The following is a 26,669-nucleotide window of genomic DNA, read 5'->3' as shown; positions in this document are numbered from 1 at the left end:
TGGGGACATTCTCCGACAACCCCCCCCAGGATGGGACTTACCTCGTGCAAATGTCCCTCGCGGCGGCGGGTCCCGGCAGCGGTTCGGCAGTGGTGTGGTGGCGGCGGCGGCCGGTCTTCCGACCGGCTGCCGCCGCCGCCATTACAAAGTAAAAAAAAAAAAAAGTGATAGGCTACGTAAAGATTTACGTAGCCTATCATGGCTAGATTTTCAAAGTCAGCCATGATAGGCTTTGTAAATCTTTACATAGCCACCATTTGCATTCCTTATTTGGGCACGGGTAGTCTACGTAAAGATTTACATAGACTACGGCGAAAATAAGGGCAACGCAAATAGCGTACGCGCTTTTTTTTTTTTTTCAAAGTCAGCCGTGATAGGCTACGTAAAGATTTACGTAGCCTATCATGGCTGACCATGAAAATCTAGCCATGATAGGCTACGTAAATCTTTACGTAGCCTATCACGTTTTTGGTGTTTTTTTTACTTTGTAATGGTGGCGGCGGCAGCCGGTTGGAAGACCAGCCGCCGCCGCCAAACCGCCGCTGAACTGCCACAGGGACCCACCACCGCGAGGGACATTCGCACGAGGTAAGTCCCATCCCGGGGGGGAGGCTGTCGGAGAATTTCCCCACCAATTTCAGGGGGGCGAATGCATTGTCATTCGGCCTCCCGGAGATTCGTGGAGAAATTCTCTGACATCCCTATCCAAATCATGATAAAAAGGAAGAACCATAAGGAGGGCGGAAAGGAAGCGGGCTTGAAGTCACCCACCAACAGTTAAGACCTGGGTAACAGCTGACTGAGGAGGCACACAAGTCACCTAGATACAGTTGCCCCCAGTATTGTGAAATTCCTTTCACATCTATGTAAAGTATAGCAATTTGTTCTAAATTCACATCTATACATAGTCCTTAGCTTATGCACATTTTTATGCAAGTAAGGGTCCCTTTTTGTCTTTTTTGAAGACATATTTCTGCGATGTGTAAGTGACCACCCTGAAGGGGCGCGGTGGCTTAGTGGTTAAGACGCTGAACTGCAGACTGGAAGGTCGGCAGGACAGCAGTTCGAGACCCGAGTGCCGTGTGACAGAGTGAGCTCCCGTCTTCAGTCCCAGCTCCTGCCAACCTAGCAGTTCGAAAGCAAGAAATTGCAAGTAGATAAATAGGTACCGCCTCAGCGGGAAAGGTAACAGCGTTCCGTGCACCTCAGTGTTCAGTCATGCCGCCCACATGACCATGGAAGTGTCTTCGGACAGCGCTGGCTCTTCGGCTTAGAAACAGGGATGAGCACCACACCCTAGAGTCGGACACGACTGGTTGGGGACACCTTTACCTTTACCTTTAAGTGACCACCCTGGCTAATATATTGAGCAACACATCAGAAAGCTGTCAGTTTGAATCTCACCTATGTATGCCATGACTAAAATTACTCAGTGGGTTTAAGCACCTTCCTCTTTTTCAGCCTCAAACTCCCCACCCCAGCTCACTGCTATATAGATCCTGACCTACCTTACAGGGCAGGTGTAAGTATTGCATACTTATTTATACAGCTTGGGACCAGGCTACCCAAAAGACCACCTTCTTCCATATGTGCCTGCTCAGTTCTTAAGGTCTTCAGTAGAGGCCCATCTTTTGGGACTGCCACCTTAAGAGGCGTGTTCGGTGGTGACATAGCTCCCAAGCTATGAAACTCCCTGCCAAGGAAGGCTAGGTTCACTCCCTCTTTGCTGTCCTTCCCCCAGCCAGCAAAACCATTTTATGCAAGTAGGCTTCTCATGTGTAAGTGGGTCTGTTGAGCTGGATACTGTTTTTACTCTGTCATTGTGCTTTTACATGTTTTTAATTGTGTTTTAAATGTATTTGCTTATTCTTGTTTTTATCAGTGATTGTAAGCTGCCTAGAGTGCCCTTTTTGGTAGACAGGTGGGGTACAAATGACATACATTATTTAGGGCAGAATCCTATCCATGTTTAGACAGAGAAAAGGCCTAAAACTCCCAGCATTCCCCTGGCTGGGGAATGCTGGGAGTTGTAGGCCTTTTCTCTATCTAAACATGCATAGGGTTATGCCCTTATTTAGTTAGTCCATTAGTTAGTTAATCCATTTAACTCATGTTGCTTTGAACACTCTTCAACACAAAATAAATGCTAAGTCCAGTTAGCATTTGTTTTTGTTTACTTTGCTACATGTTTTGCCACACTCCTGTTTCATTATGTATGATACCCTCTCCTGGCAAACTCTGATAGTTGCAGTTAACTTGCGTGATCAAACACAGACCTCTTGATTTATTTATGTATTTATTTATGTATGTATTTAACACAACAATTTGCTGAATGGGTTACTCTTTTAGATTTTATGCAGACATTTTCTGTCACCTCAGTTCTAAATCAGCACCTTTTTTGGCTTTATTATTTTAAAACAACTGTTTACACTGTTTTGTTTGTTTGTTTGTTGCCTGAATCAATATGAATTAGTTCACAGAGAAGTAAATCCATCCTATCACCAGGCTTCTGTCAGTTAATGGTGCTCTCAGGCTTTGAATAATGTCTTTCTTCATACAAGGAGTGAACTGCTGAATATTCTTGAAGAAGAAAAAGGAAGAAAAAACTTGAAGAAAAAAAGTCGGGGGCAGCGGGAAGAAGCAATTTGAAGTTTAATAAAATGCAAAAGTGTTCAGCAACCTCCAAATCCTGCACTAGCTGCAGTTTCCAGAGCAGTCTCAAGGGAAGCCCTGCACGGCGCGCATTGCAATAATCTAGTCTTGAGGCTACCAATGCATGGAACACTGTGGCCAGACTATCCCTTTCCAGGAATGGTGTACCTGGTGTACCAGCTAAAGCTAGTAAAAGGCATCCCTGATCACCAAGTTCACGTGATCCTCCAGTGGCAAAGATGGCTTGAGGAGTAGCCCCAGACTATGAACCTGTCCAGAAAAGGTAACCTGCCTAATTCTAGGAGGACAGGGGAACCACCCATCTACTGAGCCTTGGTTTTGCCAGGGTTCAATTTCAGATTAGCATGCTTCCAATAGGGGAAGGTGTGGAGCAGGCAGAACATCTATCTCTCTCTGCATGGAGAAATTCCAGGCAAAGAGAGAAAGGGATGATTGCTGAATGCCTGAAAGCTGAGTGTGGTGTTTTTGGTTTGATTTTGTTGTTTTTCTAAAAGTTAAGATAGATAGATCTTTTAAGGAGAAGGAGGAGGAAAGAAATTAACAAAAAAAGAACTGATCTTTCAAACACTCAGCAGACAGCAGCACTGGGGCCGATCTACATTGTGCCCCCCATTGCAACGAATTCAGTGTCCTGTCAGGTTAAACACTCTTGCATTAAAATGTGATTATCCACACACAGCCATTTTCCCTGTTGTGTGGTGCTTCATCAAATGTGCGAGCTCAGTTCACACTCGAGCACTGTGCTGTTTTCCTGCTCTTAAAGACAGCAGATCTCATTGGAGGATCAGAAACTCTTCCTGTTTCTGCTGATTCCATGCCCACCACATGGCAGTGGTGTGGGAGAGGCTTGTCATTTTTTACATGTTTTCCTGGCCTTGGGGAAAATGACCAGCTTGTCCCTTGCCACTGCCACTGTGGCAGGTGGGGGTGGAGGGAAGGAGGAGGCACCTATCCTCTTCTCTCCCCCCCAACTGCTGGAGGCCAGGGTGAGCAGCTGGGGGGTGACTGCCAATGCTCTTTTCCCCGCGCCAGCCCTTGACAGCCGGCATGAGGAAGAGGGGCAGTGGTAGGGATGTACGAAAGTCACTTACCTGGTCTCGCAGCTTGCTTCGCGGTGGGGGGGAGGCACTTCGCTTCTCCCCCCGAAGTTCAGGCGAGGGGGTGGAGGCTTCCCGCCTCACCCGGCCGAAATTCAGGCCGGGGAGAAGCGCCCCGTCTCCCCGGCCGCGAACTACGAAAGTAAAAAAAAAAGACCCTGTGATAGGCTACGTAACGATTTACACAGCCTATCATGGCTAAATTTGCAAAGTCAACCATGATAGGCTACGTTAATCGTTACGTAGCCTATCATGGGGTTGTTTTTTTTTTTTACTTCAGCTATAATGGCGGCAGCGGCAGCAGGTCAAAAGACTGGCTGCCACCCCCGCCCCCGCCGAAAGCCCGCCGAACCACTGCTGGGACCCGTCGCCGGGAGGGACATTCGCACAAGGTAAGTCCCATCCCAGGGGGGGGCGGGGGGCGGAGAATTTCACCGCCGATTTCGGGGGGCCGAATGCGTTGGCACTCAGCCCCCTGAAAATTCGGGGAGAAATTCTCCACCATCCCTAGGCAGTGGCAGTGGCACCCAGCACTCATGTTTGGGGGGGGGGGCTGCTGGCACCTTCGAAGATTTGAAGCTTCATGTCGGCCCAATCAGTAGTTGGATGGGCGACCACCTGGGAATCAGGCTTCCTACATTGAGCAGGGGGTTCCTCTATCCCTTCAAATGAGACTAAGTTTTACCCCCTTCTATCCCCCACTTTGGCTTTTTTTTCTTAATTAAGGTGTTGTCTTCAAAGAATCGTGGCTTCTCCTTGATTTTTTTTTTTTCTAATTCAGGCATGATCTTTGAAAATTTGAAGATTCGAAGATGTGAAGCGTAGTGTGAAAGATGGATGGTGAAACCTCATTGGAAGTAAAAAAGCCTGTAAGTGTAGATTGGCCCCAGGAAAGCCCCAAGGAAAGAAGTCCTGGTTAAGTCTTCTAGGGGGCTTTTCAGAAAGCGCAAGCAGCTGGAGAGAGGCTGCAAGGACAGAACAGGATAAAAATGGTAAAATAAAGATCAAACACACCATTGCCACCTTCTTAAAGTAAGGTAGGGTGCAATCCCATGCAAGTTTGGATAGAAAGAGTCCTGGGAGTTGTAGGGCTTTTTTTTCTGTCTAAAACATACATAAAATTGTGCCTGTAAGGATGGAAGCCCTGCACGTTGAGAAATTTCTCCAAATATTCTCACCCCTTCCGACATTTTTTGCATGCAGTTTCTTTTCACCCCTCCATCCAACAAATGGCTGAGAACAAACAGACTGAAAAATTCAGTGCAGTGCTAGTGCAGAGAGAGCAGGGGCAGGGTTGATTGCTCTTGCCTCTCTCTGCTGGAGAAATTCTGCATGCAGAGAGAGGAAAGAAATCAGTCCCACCTCTCTCTGAAAAGAGTTTCTCCATGCAGAGAGAGGCAAGAACAAACTTTGCCCTTTCCCTGCACAGAGAAAAGGATGACGTGGGAGGGGGGGGCTTCTAGAGGGGAGACCCTGTCCTTGATGTCATCCAGCCCCTGAGGGAAGGCAGGAATACAATTCAGCCCCTAGGGACTAAACAGTTTCCCATCCCTGCCATGAACATTTCAATGGGAACTAGATAAACATTGCAAATGTAAAACCAGATGTGCACCTGCAGTCACAGCATCTGCATTCACTTAAGCCTGTTTACATATGTGGCTCTCTCTTGCTGGAACAGGAGACAAAATTCTCACCGCTTCGGGGGAATCCAATGATCTAAAAGACCCTTATTAAAAAAAAGTTAGTAAGTTCTAATTTGCTTTTGTTGTTTGGGCAATGATGTCCCGTTACCAGAACTGGTGAATTTCCTTCCAGCATTAATATATCAGTGGCATTTTCACCTCCAGAACTTCCATTTATCCTTTATAAAATAATGGATCATATTGTCTCATCTTTCCTTTTCTTCTTCAGACACACTAAATTGTTTTGTGTCATTCGCAGGCATTTTTCATAATTACATTATCAAAGTGCTGCTGCCTTTGTTGGAAACCAGAAGCTCTGAAAAGATGTACCAATATATTTCTTGTAAAAAAATGAATTTGTCAAGTGGCTAATACTGTTGTTACATATGTAGGTAGCAGTAAAGCTACATCATGCATAAAACAGACTTGGTGGGGGGGCATTGTTGTTTTCTTGGTTTGCAAATTATCGGGAGAGAATATTAATAACTGGACAGACTCATTTGGCTTTCTTGCAAACAAATATTTTTTTTTAAAAAAAAGTTCATTTTTTTCCTTTGAAGCCAAGAAAAAAAGAAGAAAATAAAAATGGCCCAGCCCTACTAAAGCCTACCTGAAGCAGTGCCAGATTAATAATGGAAAATTGAGGTTTGTTGTTCAGTCGTTAAGTCGTGTCCGACTCTTCGTGACCCAATGGGCATAGCACGCCAGGCCTTCCTGTCCTCCGCTTTCTCCCAGAGTGTGCTCAAGAAGTTCATATTCATTGCATCAGTGATGCTATCTAGCCATCTCATCCTCTGCAGTCCCCTTCTCCTTTTGCCTTCAATCTTTCCCAGCATCAGGGTCTTTCCCAGTGCAGTAAATCTTTTAGGGAAAACATATAGGGGCTCACTCCATTCTTATCGGACATCCATGGGAACCTATCAGCATTTTGGCAGGAGGGGAGTTTAGGTGACTTTATTATTATCTGACGTTACCCCAGAAATTACAACTGGAAAGTAAGAAGGAAGGAAGGAGTGAATACATAAGGTTGCCCAGCTTTGAGTTCAGGAAATCTGACACACTGTGTAGATCAAGGGGGTGGAATGATTGTGGGCAGAATCAGAGTACCATACACTTCAACTGTCCCTGTTTACTAGGGAGTAGGACATACCCTGCAATGAATATGAACTTGAGCACGCTCCGGGAGAGAGCGCAGGACAGGAAGGCCTGGCGTGCTATGGTCCATGGGGTCACGAAGAGTCGGACACGACTGAACGACTGAACAACAACAACAACACAACAGGACATACCCTGTTTTTGTTTGTTTGTTTTCTTGTTTTTAGTTTTATTCCTGTCCCTGGTAAAACCTCATCACCATTTTGTCCCTATTTCTGTTTGACCAGGGATGCCTTTTTTAAAAAAATGTACAGATCAAAGTATGCTTCCTCTTTAGCATGCTGCAGTGGACTTTTCAATGTCTTCTACAGCGTCATCCTTTCCTGAATAACTACAATGCCCCCTTGCCCAGCCCAACTGAAGAATGTCTTTGAGAACTCACAGAAAAAGGAAACTCCCAATTAGAGATGGGAGAGAAATTTGTTCAGTTCATATTTTAATGCGAACGTATCTATTTTTGCACTTGCAAACCAATACGCAAGCCTAAACTCAGTTTTCCTTCGATACTCAAACTTTTCCCAATTGTACAACAGAGTTCTCCAATTCAGAAATGTGTATTTTAGGGGAAGGCACATGCAAATACTGTATACATTTGTGTAAATAATGTTAAGAATATCTTGCATTAGGAAAATTGCTTGCAAGAAACTTAGGCAATATTGCATACAAAAATGGGTGTTTTAGAAGAAAAGCCTGTGTACAGAATTTTCATGCAAAGTTTAAAAAAAGAAAAAAAAAGAAATTCTCAAAGTGCAGGATGAACTGAATTTAAGACTGGAAAAGTGAGAAACTGGGAGAAAATGCAATTGACAGATTCTTCTGTATCCAGCACCCATGGTTGAGATCTGGCTTGGAAGTTCAATCCTCCTTTGTATGAGCTGCCAGAAAGCCAGTTATGAGAAGACAGATCACCAGAAAAGTTCTAGACTCCCCAGTACACCCTCTTAAAGGAGTCTATTTCCCACCAAGAACGGGTGGGATCAGTTCAGATATCAGGCAATGCCCCAGGATATTAAGACTCAATTTCACTTGGGCATTTGCTGGAACAGGTTGCCTGCCATCACATGACCTGTGGTACTGCACACCATGTCTGGGTAATGCTTCACCCTGCTAACTGCTACATCCTGATATCTGCTTTCTCCAGCTGTTTTTTTACCCACAGGTGTCCAGCTGCTACCTGCTATTCACCTGCTTGTCCTCTGTGGATGTCTTCCTAGCCCCTATTCTGGGCCTCAAGCCATCAAGAAAAACAGGACACAGCCCTCCTTGCGATCCATTAAAAACAAAAACAAAAATGGTTTAGAAGATGGCTGATCTCATAGCAGGAAACGCTGTCTAGACATTAAGAATGTCGTTAAGAATGCCTTTTCTTAATTGGACGATATAAATAAATGTCTTCTCCAATTGTAGTTTAGATGACCATTAATGGTTGGCAGTAATGCAGAAGCAGTTAGGGAGTGAAGTGTACATATAATTACACCCAGAACTCTTTAAAAAAGAGTGTGTGGTTTTCCATCGGATTGAGCTGCAGAAAGTTAACTTTTGCCAATGCTGAATAGCTATTGAGGAATCATTCCAGCAGCAAAATGGAAGCTTGAATTTTCGGAAACATCTGTTCTAAATATTAGCAAGGATGCTTAACAGCTTATTGTTAACAAGGGATCCTGATGGCAGAGACCCTGGAATATTCCTAAATCACACTCCAGAAAAGAATAGTTTGGCATTTTCCAGTCTGCAGCAATCAGGGATTTTTTTTCTTTACCTTTTGTCTAGATAACCTGGATTGCTATATGAGGGCAGGAGAATGTGATAATTAAAAAGAAAAGTTTTTAAAACAGCATGGAGAGGGACTGCAGCATGAAACCATGCAGCAGCTTCTCCCTTCACTTGAAAATAGCACTTTGGTGGCATATTGCTTCTTCTTGCATCAATGTTAAATGCAGAGCATGAAGTTAATAAAACATACTACACCTGCTTTGGACAACAGTTGTCTGTATTCTCAGTTCGGAAGCACTCCAAGAAGTCTGCCAGGTGACCAGGTGTTCTGCAAGTGCTGTCAGCAATTATACAAGGGTCCCCCTCTACCCCCACACAAACACAGGCAGGCTCTTAGTTAGTATTTTAGCAAAATAAAAGGTACACTTGTAGAAAAAGATGACTTGTGTTTCAGATTATCTGTCAAGAGAATGCAGGTCATGGGCTCTGTCTACGACTAACTCCAGGGCAAACTTCCATCTCATCAATATTCCATGACTAAGGGTGCAATCCTATCCAGATAGGCGGCCACCTCCAAACTCAGAGGCGACCACCTATCCAAAGCAAGGCAGGAGAGACATGGGGGGGGGGGATCGTTCCCTCTGCGCCTCTCCTGCCCTGCTATTTTCTGCTAGGCAGCTGTTTTCAGCTGTCTAGCCGTGGGGGGCTGACCAGGAGAGGAGGCTACGTGTACACAGGATGTGTCGTACATGCAGCTCCGTTCTCCCCGCCCTGGAATACCCCCAGCCCTGCCCCTTTTCAGTCATTCTGTGCTCCTCTTCTGAGCACAGAGGATGGGGCCTGCCTCTCTGTGCTGCTGCGGAGGCAGCAAGGACGTGGGGGGAGGTCAGTTTTCCAAAACAGCATATCCTATGGCCCTCTAGACAGTGTCTAGTGGCCATAGGATTGCTCCCTGTTTTAGGGCACAATTGTTCAGGGAATTTAGGAATGTTGCCTTAATAATAATAAAAATAATAATATTACTTTAAAAAAAGAAATGTTGTGACTGGAATACGTATTTACCCTGTGTAGGGGTAAGTGAAGTCACCTGTTACTACAACACTTTCTTCTTTGGAGGCCTCCCTGGTTTCAGTTTCCATCTCAAGATAACCCTGAGCATTTTGGTCAGGGGGCAATAACATGTCCCCAGCACTAAATTACTTATGGGAAGCCTAGTTAAGCTAGGTTGAGCTAGTTAAGCTATGGAATTTGCTACCACACTGTATGGTGAAAGCCACCAATTTAGATGGCTTTAGAGGGGGATTAGGCAAAATCAGGGAGGATAAGGCTATCAAAGGCTACTAGTCATGATAGCTATATATTATTTCCAGGACAGAGGCAGTATGCTTCTGAATGCCAGTTGCTAAGAAACACACGTGGGAGGGTGCTACTGGTTCATGTCCTGCTTGCTGGCTTCTGTCGGGGTTCCCCTTATGACCTGGACCCCCAAGCAACTCCTTAAGGATCTCTTGCCTCCTTAAGAGTCCCACCTTCCTTCTTTTCCCTTCCCCCTCCCAGTAACATGGGATTTGGGCTGTAGACATGGGGTGATCGATGCTCTAGACACAGGGTTTAATCACAACAGTTTACTGGTAAATTAAAGCAAGCAAATCACAACTGAAGGTACTTGCACAATAGAACTGAATGATAGAAATGGCTTTAAAAGAACATAGAAGTAGCAAAGCACAAGTTCCTTTTCCCTAGCTGTACTTAGACTCCTCTAGGCTGCTTCTTCCTACTCTGGGCTTCTGACTCTGCTGTCACTGGTTCCTTCACTGTCTTTATATACCCTCCTCCTTCAAAACTGAAATTACTGTTTCAACCTGGAAAAAATGAAACTTAACTGGAGAACTGAAACAGAAACTTAACTGGAAAAAATGAAACTAGTCCTCTCAGGGTTACCTGCTCCCAACAGAAAACTTCAGGCCTCTAAGCCTGACCTATCCCCCCCCCGCCCCCGCCCCCGCCCCCGCCCCATGTAGGCCTCAAACCTTCACACCAGCATTCTGTTTTAAATTACTTAACCCTTATGTAAGGTGCATGGTCTACTCCAGTCTGCCTCAACCTGGTGCCCTCCACATGTATTTGGAATCCAATTCCCATCAGCCCAGGCTAGCATAGCAAATTGTCAGGACTCCTGAGAGTTGTCAAAAACATCTGGAAGGTGCCAGGTTGGGGAGGTTTGGTTTGCTCAACAGCATGGTTTCTTCCTTCTCTTTTGCATGCTGATAAACTTCCCCATTTATGAAGTATCACAGCATGTAGATTAGGGTGTTCCTTGACCAACAACCAAGCTGCAGGCTGGTCTTTTCTTCCCCACACCCCTTACTGGCTCTCTCCCTCCCTTTATATACCCTCCTCCCTCAAAACTGAAAGTGCCACTTCATCCCTGAAGAAACAAAACTCAACTAGAGAAAGGAAACTGAAACGTAACCTGGGAAATGAAAGTACTCCTCTTGGGGTTACCCCTTCCCAAGGGAAAACTCCAGGCCTCTAAGCCTGACACACACACACCTTTATCTCTATAGGCCTCAGATCTTCACAGCTTCCCATAGTTGGCTGGTCAACAAGGGAAATCGAATGCTGAACTAGATAGGTCTTTCGTCTGATCCAGCAGGGTTGTTCTTCTCCTTCTCTTACAAATACATTTTCCTGGTCTTATCAATATCCTGTTGGCCTCCCTGCAATGTTGTTGAGGGTTCCACTGAAGCAGGAACCATCACATCTTACTTTAGGTGAAATGTGAAAAATCAGAGACGGCACAGGAATGGCAGCAGCAGTGGGTGATAGCAAGCGGGCAGCAGCGGTGGGTTACTCAAGCTGTGCATGCCCACTAGTACCATCCCTTGGGTGTTTATGTGCCAGTATATCACATACATTAATGCACTGGAGAAGTCACAAGTGGAATGTTCAACGCTTTTTAGTCCCCATTCAGGTGTTCGCTAAACGTGTAGAACAGGGGTACAGAACCTCAACACTGGAGCGGGGGGCACAAATCCAGCCTTCTGGGGATTCCAATCTGGCCCACCAGGGTTCCGCATAGACCCACAGCCCTTCCTAAGGCTCCACCCCCCCTTTCCCCAAGCAACACCCATGTGGTGGTTAAATGGCTTTAGCATTTTCCTCCCTCCCATTAGAACATAAGAAGAGCCATGCTTAGCAGACCATCTAGTCCAGCATTGTGTTCACACAGTGGCTAGCCAACTACCCAAAGGAAACCCACAAGCACAACATGAGTGCAGCAACACCCTCCCACCCATGTTCAACCATTCTAAAAAAGGTTGAAATGCCTCTCCTAGGGTTTAGTTAGTGGCAGTGAGAGCATTAAGCTAAACTAGGCTGGTATATTGGCCCCACCTCATTGACACTGGCCATACCCCATTTTGCCTTTGGCCCCACCCTCCACTACAACATGGACCCTGAGAGCTTCTCCAAAATTGAACTTGGCCCTCAGGCTGAAATAGGCCCTGCACCCCTTGTGTAGAAGAACAAGGTACACTGGCCTTACTGCCCCTGTATGGGCTGGGGTCTGGTGAGTCAGTGGCTGAAGGTGCAACAGAGAGACCAGCAGCACCTACACAACCCAACATTGCTTCCACCAGCTTCTGTAATCTTCTACTGGGCATTTTATACTGGAGCTGCCAGAGCTCTGCCCAAGCCCCAGCTGCAGCCGTTCACTTTGATTGCAGAGAACCCTCCTTGTGAGGAGGGCCCTCTACTCATGAGGAGGCTCTCTAATCACGAGGAGACCTCTGCTGCAGCCTGGCATTTCATTGAGGTTCTGTGATTTGGCCTGCGTCCTCTGGCATCATAACTCCCTAGGACTTGGAGGGGGGCACTCAACTTCCTCCTCTGAGGCAGATGATCACTGCCCTCTTCCTGAGGGGCTGGGACCTTAGTGAGCTCCCCCGAGGACTCAGGCCCCTCTAGCCATGGCAGGGCTTGAGCATCATCTTCTGCTGGGGCCTCTAACTCTTCCTCTTCAGAAGAGTCTTCTGATGGGGGCATAACACTACTAGCTGCATTGAACAGGGAGGAATTCTACTCATGTTTGCTTGAATATGGGTAGAACTCTGCATGATCGAGGATGTGATAAAGCAGGGTCTCCAATCATGTGGACACAAAGGCAGGAACTGAGGGGGCAGGAATGCACAGGGGATATGGGGCAGGGCCAGCATGCAAGCTCCCCATCCTTCTACACACTTTCAGTCCTCGTGTGTTCAGGTGAATGCCTAAACAGGGCTCCTATCAGACTTGAATCCATGTTCCAACATTTGTGATTTGGAGCTCTAATCAAACCAGCACTGAGCAACTGGCCAAAAGTAAAACATTTTGCTGATTTTATTCTTTCATTATTATTACAGAAAAAAAGAAAGAAAGAAAGAAAGAAAGAAAGAAAGAACTCTCCTTAATCAAATCTGTCTCCCCCTATCTAATCTGATTGATTATTTGCATATTTCTTGTCAGTGGGTTATGTTTGAACACTGGACTGAAATGTGGCTGCGTTTAATGAGGCAGAAATGCTTCTCATAATATATCAATTTCCACCTTTTGGCTGCTCTTATTTTTATGCAAAGCCTTCTCCCCCATCCCCACAACCCTCTCCTGGCTGATCTTGTTCTGACAAGCCATCATCCATTGCTGGGGTCAGCTTTTCATTCGATGCCCCCCCCTTTCAACAAACAGGAAAAGAAATCTAATGTCAGAAGGGAAGGGGTATATACTATAAACTTAAAAACAGTTATACAACTGGCATCTGAACATAAAACTGTGCAGAGCTGCAAAGGCAGCAAGAGGGCTATGTTACCCTATCATAGCTCTTCTGAGACCAGCCCTCAGCCATTATGGTATAAAGGAGGAATTTTATTAAGCATCTTCTCTCTTTCAGAGGGATGGAACACTATGGCAGAAGTTGTTCCCTTACTAAAGCTAGGATAATGGACAAGAACAGCTGCTCATGTGTGGGAGTACTTTAAAAGATCTCCATGCTCAGCACATGAACTTTGACTCAGGAGAGGGGCTAACTGAGGTACACATTGTCAGGAGAAGGGCCAGCAACATGGCCACACTTCTACTTCAGAGCCAGGCATTTGGGCCTGGCTGGCTCTCTGAAGGGATGTATGACAATTTCGTTTTTGCTTGCAGAACATATGAGCACGCCCCGTTCGAAGCCCTGAAGGCAAGCACAAGTGCACGTCCACTGAAAATGTTCACAAATTCATCTCATTCCCAAACTCAGGTTCGATTTGTACACATTTCTTAATTTGTGCTAATTCTTGCAGTAGACTAAATCAGCCCCACTTTAGTCTATTGCAGAAATTTGCACAAAGGTCAGGAGATTTGAATGCAAATCTCTCATTTGATTACTACTCAATTAGTACATATCTCCCATTGGCAGACAGCAAGCAGCCATTTCAAACGTGAATGGTGATCGAGCACAAGATGTGCAGGGAGATGATGTCTGGAAAATCCAAGTAAACTCAGCCATCGTGTGTTCAGCCTTCCCTAGCAATGCCTGCCAATCCACAGTGCAAGCCAGAGGGTGGGTGGCTGAGTGCAGACAACCCATACTCTGTTTTGCTCTGAGGATTCACTCCACCTCATAGGAGGGCCAGCCTGGGGTGGGGGTGGGAGGATGAATCAGTGGATATGATTTGCTTTGTTTATTTATTTGATTGCTTTGTAGCTATATGGCATATCCAGACAAATAGTTCATGTCTCCGTGGTTTGGACCAGGGGGAAACATCCCGATTAACTTTTTTGCCATCTTATTCATGCCAGATTTCCACATGTAACTAATTTAGGGGCAAAATGTGCAATACCAATGGCAGACATTTATAGGCAATTCATCATATCTGAAGTCATTAATTGTACAGCAGACTATCCAGTTTGATGTATCCTTGCATGGAGGACTCTGGTAGATGTGTGATTTGTTATGCCAGTAACTGCAGCTCGATTTTTACTAGTACATATTACTTATGTTTGAAGACACCAAGATTATTTGAGCATGTTTGCTATCTTTGACAGTCCATGGTCTGATTATTGTGCTCTACAATGGCCACTGACCTGAGCAGTGAATTGGAACTTTCCTTGCAGAACAGCCTGAACTGAAATCAGTGACTGAGGTCTTCAGATGGGATGATACCTGATGGTTCTGCATCAACCTATAGCCCAATAGAAGTTCACCAGGAGTAGAGCCTTCCATGTGGTGGCTCCCTTTCTGTGGAACTCCCTGCTGCTGGAGGTCAGGCAGGCACCAACATCCCGTTGGTTTTGGTGCCTGTTGAGGGCATCTTTATTTCAAGAAGCCTTCCTTGATTCACCAGCCATGTTTTTGTTGATGTTCTATTTTTTTTTTGGGGGGGTAGGGAAAAAATGCTGTTTTATTTTTATATGTTTTAATATGGTATTCTATACTTTTTATATTTTATTGTTCACTGCTCCTCTGCTGTGGAGCAGTATATAAAAGTTGTAAATGAATAAATAAATAATATTAGGAAGGCCAACAAAATGTGCACTGGTGACAGTGATGAGGAGGCCCATAGAGAGCATCTCACCCAAGCCCCCCCCCCCCCAACTAACACTCCTTTTCCTGCATCCCAGTGCAATCCTAGTACTAGGTTTCACCCTCTGCACCTCTTTGCCTGGCTGACTTTTTGCAGGCTCTACCTTTGCACATTCCCATTCACCTAACACTAGGTCACCAAGAACATCAGTGGCAGAGGAGACACGGAACCCATAGCTCAGAACATTGCACATCAGGTTAATTCAGCATCTTATTAGAACATTTTTCCTTGGCTTAAAAAAAGACAATCTTTTTGCCCTCTAATAATAAATCTAATTTTCTTCCATTCTACAAGAGATGTCATCTATCAGGTGGGGGAGGGGGACCTCTAAAGTTAATAGAAGAACTACCTGTCAACTGGTACAGAAATCGTAGTTGAATTTCAAGAAAACAGATATTTAAAGAGGCATGTTTCACCTCCATAGAATAGGAAGGAGGGAGAGGGGGGCGGGAGAGAGAGATGAAAGGTCTGCTGTGTCAAAGTTTCATGAAGTTCAATTTCGGCTGATCAACAGCATTTGCATTTGGGTGCACACATTCAGATGCTGCTCATCTAGCAGTATTTCATTAAATGGAATGCATATTTGGATCAGCCCACCTGCCATGGAAATTGAACACAGGACACCACCCTATAGTGAGTCACACCTCTGGTCCGTCTAGCTCAGCTAGGGATGGGTGACCGAGTGATATCTGAGATCACCAGGACTCTCAGAACATCGTCTCACTGCTCAACTTGTGCCCAATTCCCATTCGCGTTGGAGATCGCTGCTTGCTCTGCATGGATGGGAAACTTGCACAAATTGAGCAATGATCAAATGGGAGATTTACACAAATGTCCTCATTTGTGCAACTTTCCTCCACAGAATAAAGCAGGGCTGATTCAATCCATGGAGGGAATTGGCGCAAAAAAATTGTACCAAGTAAGAAATTTGCACAGATCGCACTGGGAATCAGGAATCAGATGAATGTGGTATGTGTACGACAATTTACAAATATTTTTGAGTGGACATATGCCCACACTCACGTTTGGAGCTTCAAATGGGCCATGTGCGCAGAAACAAAATTCTCATACAGCCCTAAGTTTAGCATTGTCTATACTGAGGGGCGGTGGTTCTCCAGGATGTTTCAGCCAAGGGTGCCAGCCTTTTCTGCAGAAGCATTCGCCCCTGGAATCCACAGGAGACAGTACGAGGAAAGGGAGAGCCAAATGGCAGTCAGTCCTGGACAGGCCATTGGAGGGGGCCTCACTGCCTTATCTCTTACTCTCAAGCAGCAAGGTGGCCAATGGAAGCTGATGGGGCAGTACTGGGAGGAGAGGAGCCAGATGGCAATGGATCCCAGAATAGCCAATGGAAGGGCTTCGGTGATCCACTTTCCTTCAGATGCAGCCAAGTGCATGCCACGGTGACACTGTGTCACACTTTGAATTTGGTTTGTGGTGCATGTGCTGCAACTGTGCTCAGATTCATTTGGGGGGTGATCCTCATTCAGTTTCCCTTCTACTATATTTCTTCAGTTAGCTGCATTGCACAAGTATGCCACTTTACCATTACCCTAGTTTGCACAGACTAATCCTTCCTTTCCCTTGCAAATTGCCACACTCCAACACAAGTGACTTTACCATATCTCCTTGAACGTTGAATGCTCTGGGGTGTGTGTGTGTGTGTGTGTGTATATATATATATATATATATATATATATATATATATATATAATTTCTTTGCCTCCTGCTAATACTTCCCCCTGCTACTCACTTTCCCTGCCACTCATTGCCAATGATAGACTCCGATGGGTTTTGATAAACAACATCTATGTCGCATACAAGAGAGGAGGTAAGCCTGTAATTTGGACTACAGGTGTGATTGGAAATGAACAGCGTGACAGTGGCAAGAAAAATTGAATTCTATAATGGACTGCTTTGGGAAATCTTGTTATTCAAGCACAGGAAAGGGTTTGGGTGGGAAGAAGGGGAGGCAAGAAAAGGAAGGAAAAATCGCTGTCCAAAATGAACCATTTGGACTCAGTGTTGTCTCATATTTATATATTTATATATTTGTTTGTTCACTTCTAACTCCTCTCTCTCTCTCTCTCTCTCTCACACACACACACACACACACACACACACACACTTACTTCCTCCAAAGAAATCACAGTGCCTTATATTGGGTTACTAGGCGGTTTCTGGTGCAGGCAGTTACATAGGAAACTGCCTTATACCATCAGACCATTCAGCCATCTAACTCAGTTTTGTCTACACTGCCTAGTAGAAGCGGCCAATGGTGTAGTGGTAAGTTTTGAAATGCAGGTGATCATCGTGACAGCCCCCATAGCCATGCTATGTGTATGCAGTCCTAAATATGCATTTTCCAGGAGTTTCTTATCTCGGCACCAGGGTGACACATTTTTATCCCAAAGTCAACAAACCAGTTCAGGAGCCATTCTTTTGTAAAGCTAATGGGTCTTAACAGGCCATTCAACACCAAGCCTCCCCAGAAGCCTCTGCATTACAACAGAGAAAGCTCACAAAGAACTGTTGGGAAAACCCATTTCCCCTGCATCTTCAGTAAAGATTGCAGCTCAACTCAGAGGGCACAGAATTCCCTCTTCCCTCTACACTTAACTGAACTCCTCACAGTAGCCGCAGGGGGATAATGAATTTTCCCAGCAACAATATATTGTTCTCTGTTGTAATGCAAAGTGAGTTGATGTTTTTTTTGGAGGGGGGGGGGCTTGGTCTTAAATTGCCAATCCAGACCCATTAGCTATGCAAAACATCTGCTCCTGGTGGAGATAAAACTGCTAAAATTGGTGTGTGGATAGCAATCAACACAGCTGATTGAATTTTTGGACTCCTTTGTGGCGTGGCTACAGGGACTGTCATGATCAGTACCATAATGCCACTAATGTCACCATCCCTGCTAATCAGAAAGTCTCTGCTCATCGAAACAGTTTGGCACTTTGAACGGGGGAGCTACACCCCCGTAAGTAGCTCTTCCGTTGGCTGGGCTATTTCTTAGCTCTACTTGGAGACCTCATGGATTAAACTGGGCATTTCTCCATCCAACACATGTGCTCTACCACTCAGCTATTGCCCTCCTAAAAAATAATATGAAGCTGCCTTGTATCAAATCAGCCCTTAATCAATCCTGCTCAGTAATTTCTACACTGTTTGTCAGGGGCTCTCCCGGGGTTTCAGAGAGGAATCTTCCCCTCCCTTCTTAGAGATGTTGGGGATTCAATATCAGACCTTCTGCAGGCAGAGCAGTACCAGTGATCTCCATCACTTAGCAAGTCCCCGTCCCTTCAATAATAAGGTTAGATGTGCTTACCTTAGGGTTGAGCTGAAATTCCTCTCCAATGGCCCTTTGGTGAATAGGAGAGGCCAAACAGAGGTGAAGCTACTCCTGGCAGTGATGATAGTTCCAGGAGTCCTGGAAGTGGACACTTCCCCCCCCACCACCACCAGTCTGTCGAGTGAGAGCAGTGATTATGTGACATTTCTCTAAAGCCCTCACTCTAGGGAAGCCAGTGGTGCTCACCAAGACTCCAGGGAACACCACCAGCACATGGGACTATGATAGTAGGGGTGCCTGAGGAGTTTGATCTTTGTGAAGTCTTGTACAGAATGATTTGCTTAACTCAGTCTAATTTGTGGATCAGAACTGAGCTTTCTATAAGATTTTGCATTTCTCTGAATGTTGCAGTGCAATTCCAGGTAGTTTAAATGTGTCAGAAAACACACACACACACACACAGAATCAGAGAATAGATACTTTTAAATACATATTTGAGGGGTGTGTGTGTGTTGTTCCTTTGTTTTTGTTAAATTGCATATTACTGTGTAAAAACAGGGATGGTCAACACACAACCTGCATATGGTTCCCATCACCCACCGCAGTGGCTCCCACTACCCCCTATTGGTAAAAAAGGGGGCGGTATCTGTATCAGCTACAGAGTACCAAAAGGGTATGGAGACCATTTTACATCCTCCTCCTCCTCAGCATGGTGGGGGTGGGGGTGACCATGGGAGAGTCTGGGGTGCAAAACTGGCACTTGGACCTCCCACAGTTGCTCACTCCTAGTGCAAATGGAACAGGACAGAATTATGGGTAAAACATTCCCAACCAGGCTCCTAAACTGGTTTGCTCCCCCCTGTACCAGCTGTTTGTTAATTGAAGGGGGGGAACCTGGGAGGGGGGAGACTGCACAGGGCCGAATTATGTGAATTACTTCAGGTCTAGCTCCGTCTTGAAAGGCCTGTCATTTATCATACCAAACAGCTGAACTTCTACAAAAGTGGTCTTACTGGCTTATTGGGGAAAGAAAAAAAGAAGAAAACTCTATGAGGAGTTCAAAAAAGGGAAAATAGAAAGGAAATGTAATGGATACATCTGTGTGAGAACTGACAGTCTGTCCAGCTGAAAGGTAAAAAATAATATATATATATTTTAAAAGCATGACCCCATCAGTACAGTAACCACACCTGCAGGTTGAGGCTAGAAATAGATCAAAACTTTGACACACGATCAAAGCCATCATAGAATGAGAACGTCATTTATTTAACCAGAGCATTCCTAAACCGGCAATCTTCAGCTATTTGTAGCAGATGAACATCTTGGTAAAAGCTTGTAGCGGTCCAAATTGCAGATTGTTTTTGTTCAGCTGAAACACATAAGAAAGGGTAAAGAAAAGACTATTTTGCTTTATTGTTGGCACACTTTATTGCTTTTGACATGCCAGTGCGCTTTTCCCAACCTGCTTGTCTATAACTATGTCATTGTGGAGAAAAGAATGAATGAAAGGGTGTGGGGGGTTTGTTTTTACAGCTACAATGACCACAACCAAACATGAAAATATGATAATGATGGAATACCGGTGAGCAAAAATGGGACATGTTTGTTAGGATATTATGACACCTCCATCCAATCTTACTTCTAAAGGTTGCACTTATGTTAGTATTAGTATGCAAAATTTCTGATTCAAGAAGCTATCAATGACCACTAATCGCAGTGGCTATATGCAAACTTTGGGATACAGAGGCATACAGAAGGTGCAGATTTAACACTCCGCATTGTTACACCTGTATGCTCTGATCCAGTTGGTCTACCACTTGCTGGAGAACAACAGTGGGGCAGGGTTACTGCCCTGAAGCCCTGCCTATGGGTTTTCCATAACCATGTGGTGAGCCACAGTGGGAAACAGAATGCTGGTCTTAGCAATGTATGGGTATAGTTAAATCTGTTCCCAGGGCCAGCCTTAGGGGTGGGTGAGCTGGGCGGTTGCCCAGGGGGGAAAGCATAGGGGTACACAAAGCTGAGAGGGTTGCCAAGCTGAGCTAAAGGGGGTGTGTGTGCATAGTGTACCTGCCTGCCTGGGTTCCCCCTTTTCCCCAGCCTCCACCTCTGAAACTGAGAACCAAACCGCTCAGGAAACACCTGCTTTCACCTAGATCAGTTGTTCCCACTGACAGCTGAGCTTCAACCCTTTTGCTCTCTCTGGATTCCAGAGGAACTCAATATGCTCAATTAGTTCTCTCAACCTGCTACAAGAGAAGTAACAAAGAAATAGATTTAATAATGGTAGTGTAACCATTCAAACAACACATGTGAGTCTGTATTTTAAAACAAATGCATAAAACAATATTTAACACAAGAAGACTTAGATGTTATTATTATTCATTAATGCTTGGTCCTAACTTCCCTAACTACTCTACCCCTTCTAAAATCCTAAACACATACATACATACATACACATACATACATATACACACGCGCACGCGCACGCGCACACACACACACACACACACCCCTTACTAACTGGTGTTGCTTCCACAAGCCCTAAGCCACTATCTGACTTCCAACTCTCAGTTCATCCCTTTTATACCCCCAGAATCCTCCCACAGCACCCCCCCGTGCACCTTTCACTCCCTCCCTAATTGTATTAACCCTGTCTTACCTGGGTCAAATGTAACAATGAAAACACATACATTAATATAGCATGTGTTACAGGGTGCCAAGCTGAGCTCAGTGGCTTAAAAAAAAATGTTCTGTCTGCAGTGAGCTAGGGTGGCAAAAAAACAAGTGTCTGTAACCTTTTTTTTTTTTCTCCAAGTTTCTACAGGTTGTTTGGGTACTAACTACACAAATGATCTTCCTTCAATTAGAAGAAGTATGCGTCTTCTTTTTTTCTTCCATTTCCACTGGGATGTCATTTGCAGTAGGTAAAAACCAGTAGAACACACCTTTACTTTGGGGCAAAGCCCTCTGGGGGTTCATACAGCCTGGCTCATGCAGGCAAGCAGTGGGGCAGCCGCTTGACTAGAGATGTACGAAAGTCACTTACCTTTTCACCGATTGTGTTCGCGGTGGGGGGGGAGGCAATCCGGTCCTCCCCCCTGGAATCCTGCCCGGCCGGCTCCGCTCCGCAGCCGGCCAGGCCCGTCCGCAGCTGGAGTTCCGGCCACAGATGGGCTGCTGTGGACACAAATGGCAGCCGCCATAGCGGCTGCCATTTGCATCCATCCAGGCAGCCATGATAGGCTACGTAAGTATTTACGTAGCCTATCATGGCTGGGCAAAAAAAAACCCAGCATACCCAAATGGCGGCGGCTATGGCGGCCACCATTTGCGTTCCCTATTTTTCGCCATTTTAGCCTAAGTAAATATTTACGTAGGCTAAAATGGCGGGGAGGAAAGGAACACAAATAGCGCCCACTATGCTATTTGCGTTCCCCTTTTTTTCGCCATAATAGCCTACATAAATATTTACATAGACTAAAATGGTGAAAAATAGGGAACGCAAATGGCGGCCACCATAGCCGCCGCCCTTTGCGTACGCCTTTTTTTTTGCTTGGCTTGCCGTGATAGGCTACGTAAATACTTACGTAGCCTATCCCAGCAAAGACCAGGATGACAATGGTGGCCACGGCAGCCAGTCGAAAGACCAGCCGCCGCTGCCACCGCCGGACCCGCCGCCAAAGCCGCCGCCATCCAGAAGATCTGCCCCAGGTAAGCCTCGTCCCAGGGGGAATCCGCAGGGGGGGCAGGGGGGGCAGGCCATTCCACCACGGATTTCAGGGGGCCGAATGCCAGTGCATTCAGCCTCACTGAAATCCATGACGGAATTCTCCGCCATCCCTACGCTTGAGCACCCACGGCTCATGGACTCCAGCAAGTCCACCCATCCCAGAATGCAAATAAGCACTAATGCAAATTAATGCAAATTACTTCAAATTAATGCAACCCCCCCAGTGGGGGAAAAAAATAAACTGATCTTCAGGTCAGTAGACTCTGTGTGACTTTGAAAAGCTGGTCTACTGCAGAATCCACAGGTCAGATTTATTAGAAATCTAAATTAATTTGAATCTGCTTCAGATTCCTCCAACACTCCCAGCTGGTCTACATGGGTCTTTGCTCTGATCCAGCAGGGCTCTCTTCTTCAGTCCTTAAGCTCAACACATACCACCAGTCATGCACTGTGGCTTGATAATCATTATTTTTGACACCTGCCTCAGGTCACAACTAGGCAAAAATGACATGAGATGTGATTGATTAGATAGATAGATAGATAGATAGATAGATAGATACCTTTTAAAGAGGTAAATGCAATTCTAGTGCAGGGGGATAGAGGTACCTGGGAAGGGTTTTTAGCTCTTAAACCTTTCCCCAGTCTGACCCCCCCTCACCTTTGTTGATGTAGCAGTGGTAGGGGAATCATAGAATCATAGAATAGTAGGGTTGAAATGGGCCTACAAGGCCATCGAGTCCAACCCCCTGCTCAATGCAGGAATCCAAGTCACATCAAAAAAAGAAGGGCAAGCTAAGGGTGATTTTGTCCTTAGAGTTTTAAAGCAGTTAGTAGGCACAAGAACAGGAGGCCTTCAAGGTACAGACTAACTAACTGCTCTAGATGCATCAGAGAGCTTTGAGTGCAAACAGGTGTCATGGGGGTGGGGGTGGGGGTACACAGCCAGGCTTTTAGCAGCCTGGCTGAGTCAAATAAGTTTTCTTTTTAGCCTGGGTTTCTTGAGTAAAAAGATGAGCATGTTCACTATTTTGCGTAGTAGTAGTGGTTTCACTCTGTTGGATGCCTGGGCTGATTTGCTGTGCTGTTTTATACTTCTGGCTCTTTAGCCAGGGACTGTGCCTATAAACTGTTATTTCTCAGCAATCTTATCATTACAGGTTGTTTGACTCAGTAAAGTTGGCCAACCCTTCACTTTCTGGATTCTGTCTGCTTCACTCAGCTGCTTCTGCTGACAACCCTTCCACCAGCTGGGATTAGCACATGGGGCAAAAACATACAGATATCTATATGGTACCTCTATGTTTTGCCCAGTGGAGCAAATAGTTACTCCAAGGTGTATGAATTCAATTGGGCAAATGGTATGGTAGAAAGTTTTTTAAAATCCTAGGGTAGTGACCCTGATCTTAGTCCCCCACTCAAAGTAGTTGCTTATTATCCCTTGTTTACCATTATCATATTTAGTGTAATAAATCCACCCCTGTGTTTATTTGGTGTGGTACTTGTCCTTTGGTTTTCAGTGCACATAAATCACATCACTGTATGTCAGCTGCTTATTTATTACACTTTTCCCCATACCGTTTATCTAAGGAACTCAAGGATATGGCTCTCTCTCCCATTTTATCCTCCCAACAAACCTGTGAGGTAAATTAGACCAAAGTTATATAGTAAATTACATAGCTGCATGGGGATTTGCACCCAGGTCCTAGTCCAACTGGCACTCTAACCACTACATCAGAGTGGCTCTCTGAAATTGACCGGATGGATCAATATGTCTGGAATGCTACCCAACAGATCCTGCTTAAATTCTTCTAGTAATTAACTGTGCTTTGTTTTTGAAATGCTACCCAATAAATTCTGCTTAAAATCTTCTATTAATTAACCAACTGAGTTTTGTTTTTGAGATTGCATCAGGAGGAATTATCCTGCCTGCAAAGCTACTTTGTATGTGTGTTTTGATGTGCCATCAATATATCAGTAGATTAAGCTCTCTTTTTCTCCCACTGTTGCTAGTGTTAATTTCTCCTCTTCAAAGTCAAAACTGAGCCTAGTGTGATACATTAAGGGAGCAATCCTATGGACACTAGACACTGTCTAGAGGGCCATAGGATATGTTCATTTCTGGGAACCGACCTCCCCTGTCTTCTGCACTGCCTTGGAGGCAGTGTGGAGAAGCCCCATCCTCTGCGCTTGGAAGAGGAGCGTGGAGCAACTGAAAAGAGGCGTTCTGGGGGGCAGGGACATTCCTGGGCAGGGAGAGTGGAGCTGCATGCTCCAATGTGTCGTATGGAAGCTTCCTCTCATGGTCGCCCCCCCACTCGCTGCTAGACTGCTGAAAATGGCTATCTAGCAAAAAATAGCAAGGCAGGAGAGGCACGGAGGGAACGATCCCCCCTGTGCCTCTCCTGCCTTGCTTAGGATAGGCGGTCACCTCCGAGTTCAGAAGCGGCCCCCTATCTTGATAGGATTGCGCCCAAAATCACCTAAAGCCATCAATTTCTAATATTAATTAATCTGCAACTTTTAAGAAAATTCTACTTTAAAAAAAGAGAATGAAGGAGTGGCTTCCTTCCTTTCTTTCTATATCAAGTATATTTTAAAAAAGCTTGCAGGAGGAAAAACAAAACAAAACAAAAAAACACATCTGGTGACTCTTAGTTACGTCTCAGACTCCAATGACAATTGGTAGATTTTAGGTTCCATGTGTAAATAAAACTCTGTTTCAGGGTCTTCATTGAAACCCAGTTATGTAAAGATTCTGTAAACTCTGTTTCGTCTGTGCTTTGCAGATTGTCAGGCGCCTTTCATTCTGTCGATGGTGCATTGATGGAATCAGATTTTTTTTATTACCGAATTTGCACAAATTCGCATTTGCGCAAATTCACACATGTGAAAATGTGCAAATTCCCCCGAAATGTGCATTTCCATGCTTTAGCCTATGAGGAAAATGACATTTTTGACCAGATTTTTTTTGTATCTTTTTCTATGAAACAATTTGCACCAAATTTAGGAAACTTAGAAAAACCGGTCCACAAGTCTGTGGGATGTGCCAAACAGGGGAAAACCCATCCACAGCAGAATCTGTGAGTTGGATTCATGATAATCTGAACTCATTTGGTTCTGTTGTAGATTTCTCTGACATTCCTACTATGTTCCAGTCCTACAAGAGTGCACAGAAAAGTTAGTTGATACCAATTACTGTCCCTTTGGCTTAATTATCTATCTCTATAAAAAAAAAAACCCACACACATTCCCAACACTCCAGAGTGACCAAAATATAGAATCCAGGATGGGACATATTTGGGGAAGGGATGGGCAAATTCATCAGTTTTGATCTCTCCCTCATTCTTTAAAAACAAACAAACAGAGAATCTCAAGTTCTTTCTCTTCTGAACATGAAGAAATTGTGTTTTATATAGGAGAAAAGAAAGAAAGAAAGAAAGAAAGAAAGAAAGAAAGAAAGAAAGAAAGAAAACAGAAATGAATTTCTCACCCATCTGCACTGGGCAAATTCAGTAGATACAGCTTTTCACCGCATGGAATGGACCACAATGTACTTGCTTGCCTTATAGTGTAGCAGCCATATCGGGGATCAGACTAAGTAGCCTCATGCAGTCTCATGCTCAGCTCATTGCTGAGCTCTTTCTCCCTTGAATATATTGTTGTAAGCTGACGAGACACAGGAATTCCTTATCTTGTCAAAGGTCATACAATTGTATATCTTGTTCTCTGCTGTTCTCTTCTGTTCTCTCCTTATCATGGCTACCCTATAACCCAGTTCTTGTATTATAAACAATGGTGCTAGGAGGAAAAATGTTGAGGATTGCAACCCCATGCGGGAGGGAGAGGAGGAGCCATTTCATATATGTCACAATGTCTATAAAACCAATGTGCTAATGTAAATCGGGGCTTCTGGCTCTTTGGAAACGATTCCAGCCTTAAGCCCGCGCGTTAAATAAAGAATCTCTTTTTCCTTCACTCCGTGGTCTCTCTGACTCTGGGTTCTGCAACATAAATGGTGCCGTGACTCGGATGTGGCAGGCTCTGAGCCAGACAGGTGGCAGTTGCCTGCTCTTGATCGCCGCACCGGGAAGACGAGCTCGGCGCATGCCTCCCTTTCTTGGCGCCACCGACCTTTTTGTCGGGTAAATGGGAGAAAGCCTGCACCGGGATCGCCCAAACGGCAGCGAGCGGCAAGAGAACCTTGGGAAGCGGAGGAAGGAACTTGAGCCCTGCCTGTATCGCAGCTGCAATTGAGTTGAAACCCACATTGGAAGCCTTCAGGAGAAAGGCAAGTATATGGGAAAAAGAGGGCCCCGCCTTTAGGGAGAAAGGCCACTGGGCAGAAAAAAAGAGGGCCCCGCCTTATGAAGAAGGTCAGTGTTGGTGGTATACGTATACAAAAGAACCTACTCCTTGAGGGTAGAAGGGGGGCCTGATCACACCCCCGAGTGGGCGCCAGTACCTAGCACGCCAGTACTCAGTAGGAAGCTGAGGAAGCTGGGGAAGCCGTTTTCCGCTCTGGTAAAAGTGGGAAAAGTGGGTGGCAGGGACATATGGATGTAGTGGAGAGATTGATGATTGTGTGAGTGGCTACTGCGGTTTCTGAAGCATACCGTTGACCGTCCGGGTGCCCAGGCCAGTAGCAAAGTGCGTGGTGTGAAAAATCCTCTTGTGTCGGCCAGTGAGACCCCTTACTCACTGACCAATTCCCATTCCCTA

The 26,669-nt window shown here is 45.2% G+C and overlaps 1 long non-coding RNA gene across 1 annotated transcript; it reads left to right on the top strand.

Moving 5' to 3' along the window:
• Positions 1–4,038: 4,038 nt before the first annotated feature.
• LOC146338398 (uncharacterized) lies at positions 4,039–8,586 on the top strand. Its single transcript, XR_014784802.1, has 3 exons — positions 4,039–4,162; positions 4,552–4,639; positions 7,767–8,586. It is a non-coding gene; the product is annotated as an uncharacterized LOC146338398 (long non-coding RNA).
• The last annotated feature ends 18,083 nt before the right edge of the window (positions 8,587–26,669 follow it).

This window comes from Heloderma suspectum, chromosome 9 (genome assembly GCF_057233095.1).
Source record: "Heloderma suspectum isolate Gila_16-S chromosome 9, 16-S_ref, whole genome shotgun sequence".
Taxonomy (NCBI): Eukaryota; Metazoa; Chordata; class Lepidosauria; order Squamata; family Helodermatidae; genus Heloderma; species Heloderma suspectum.
The sequence above is the reverse complement of the archived record's forward strand: the minus strand, read 5'-3'. Positions and strand labels throughout refer to the sequence as shown.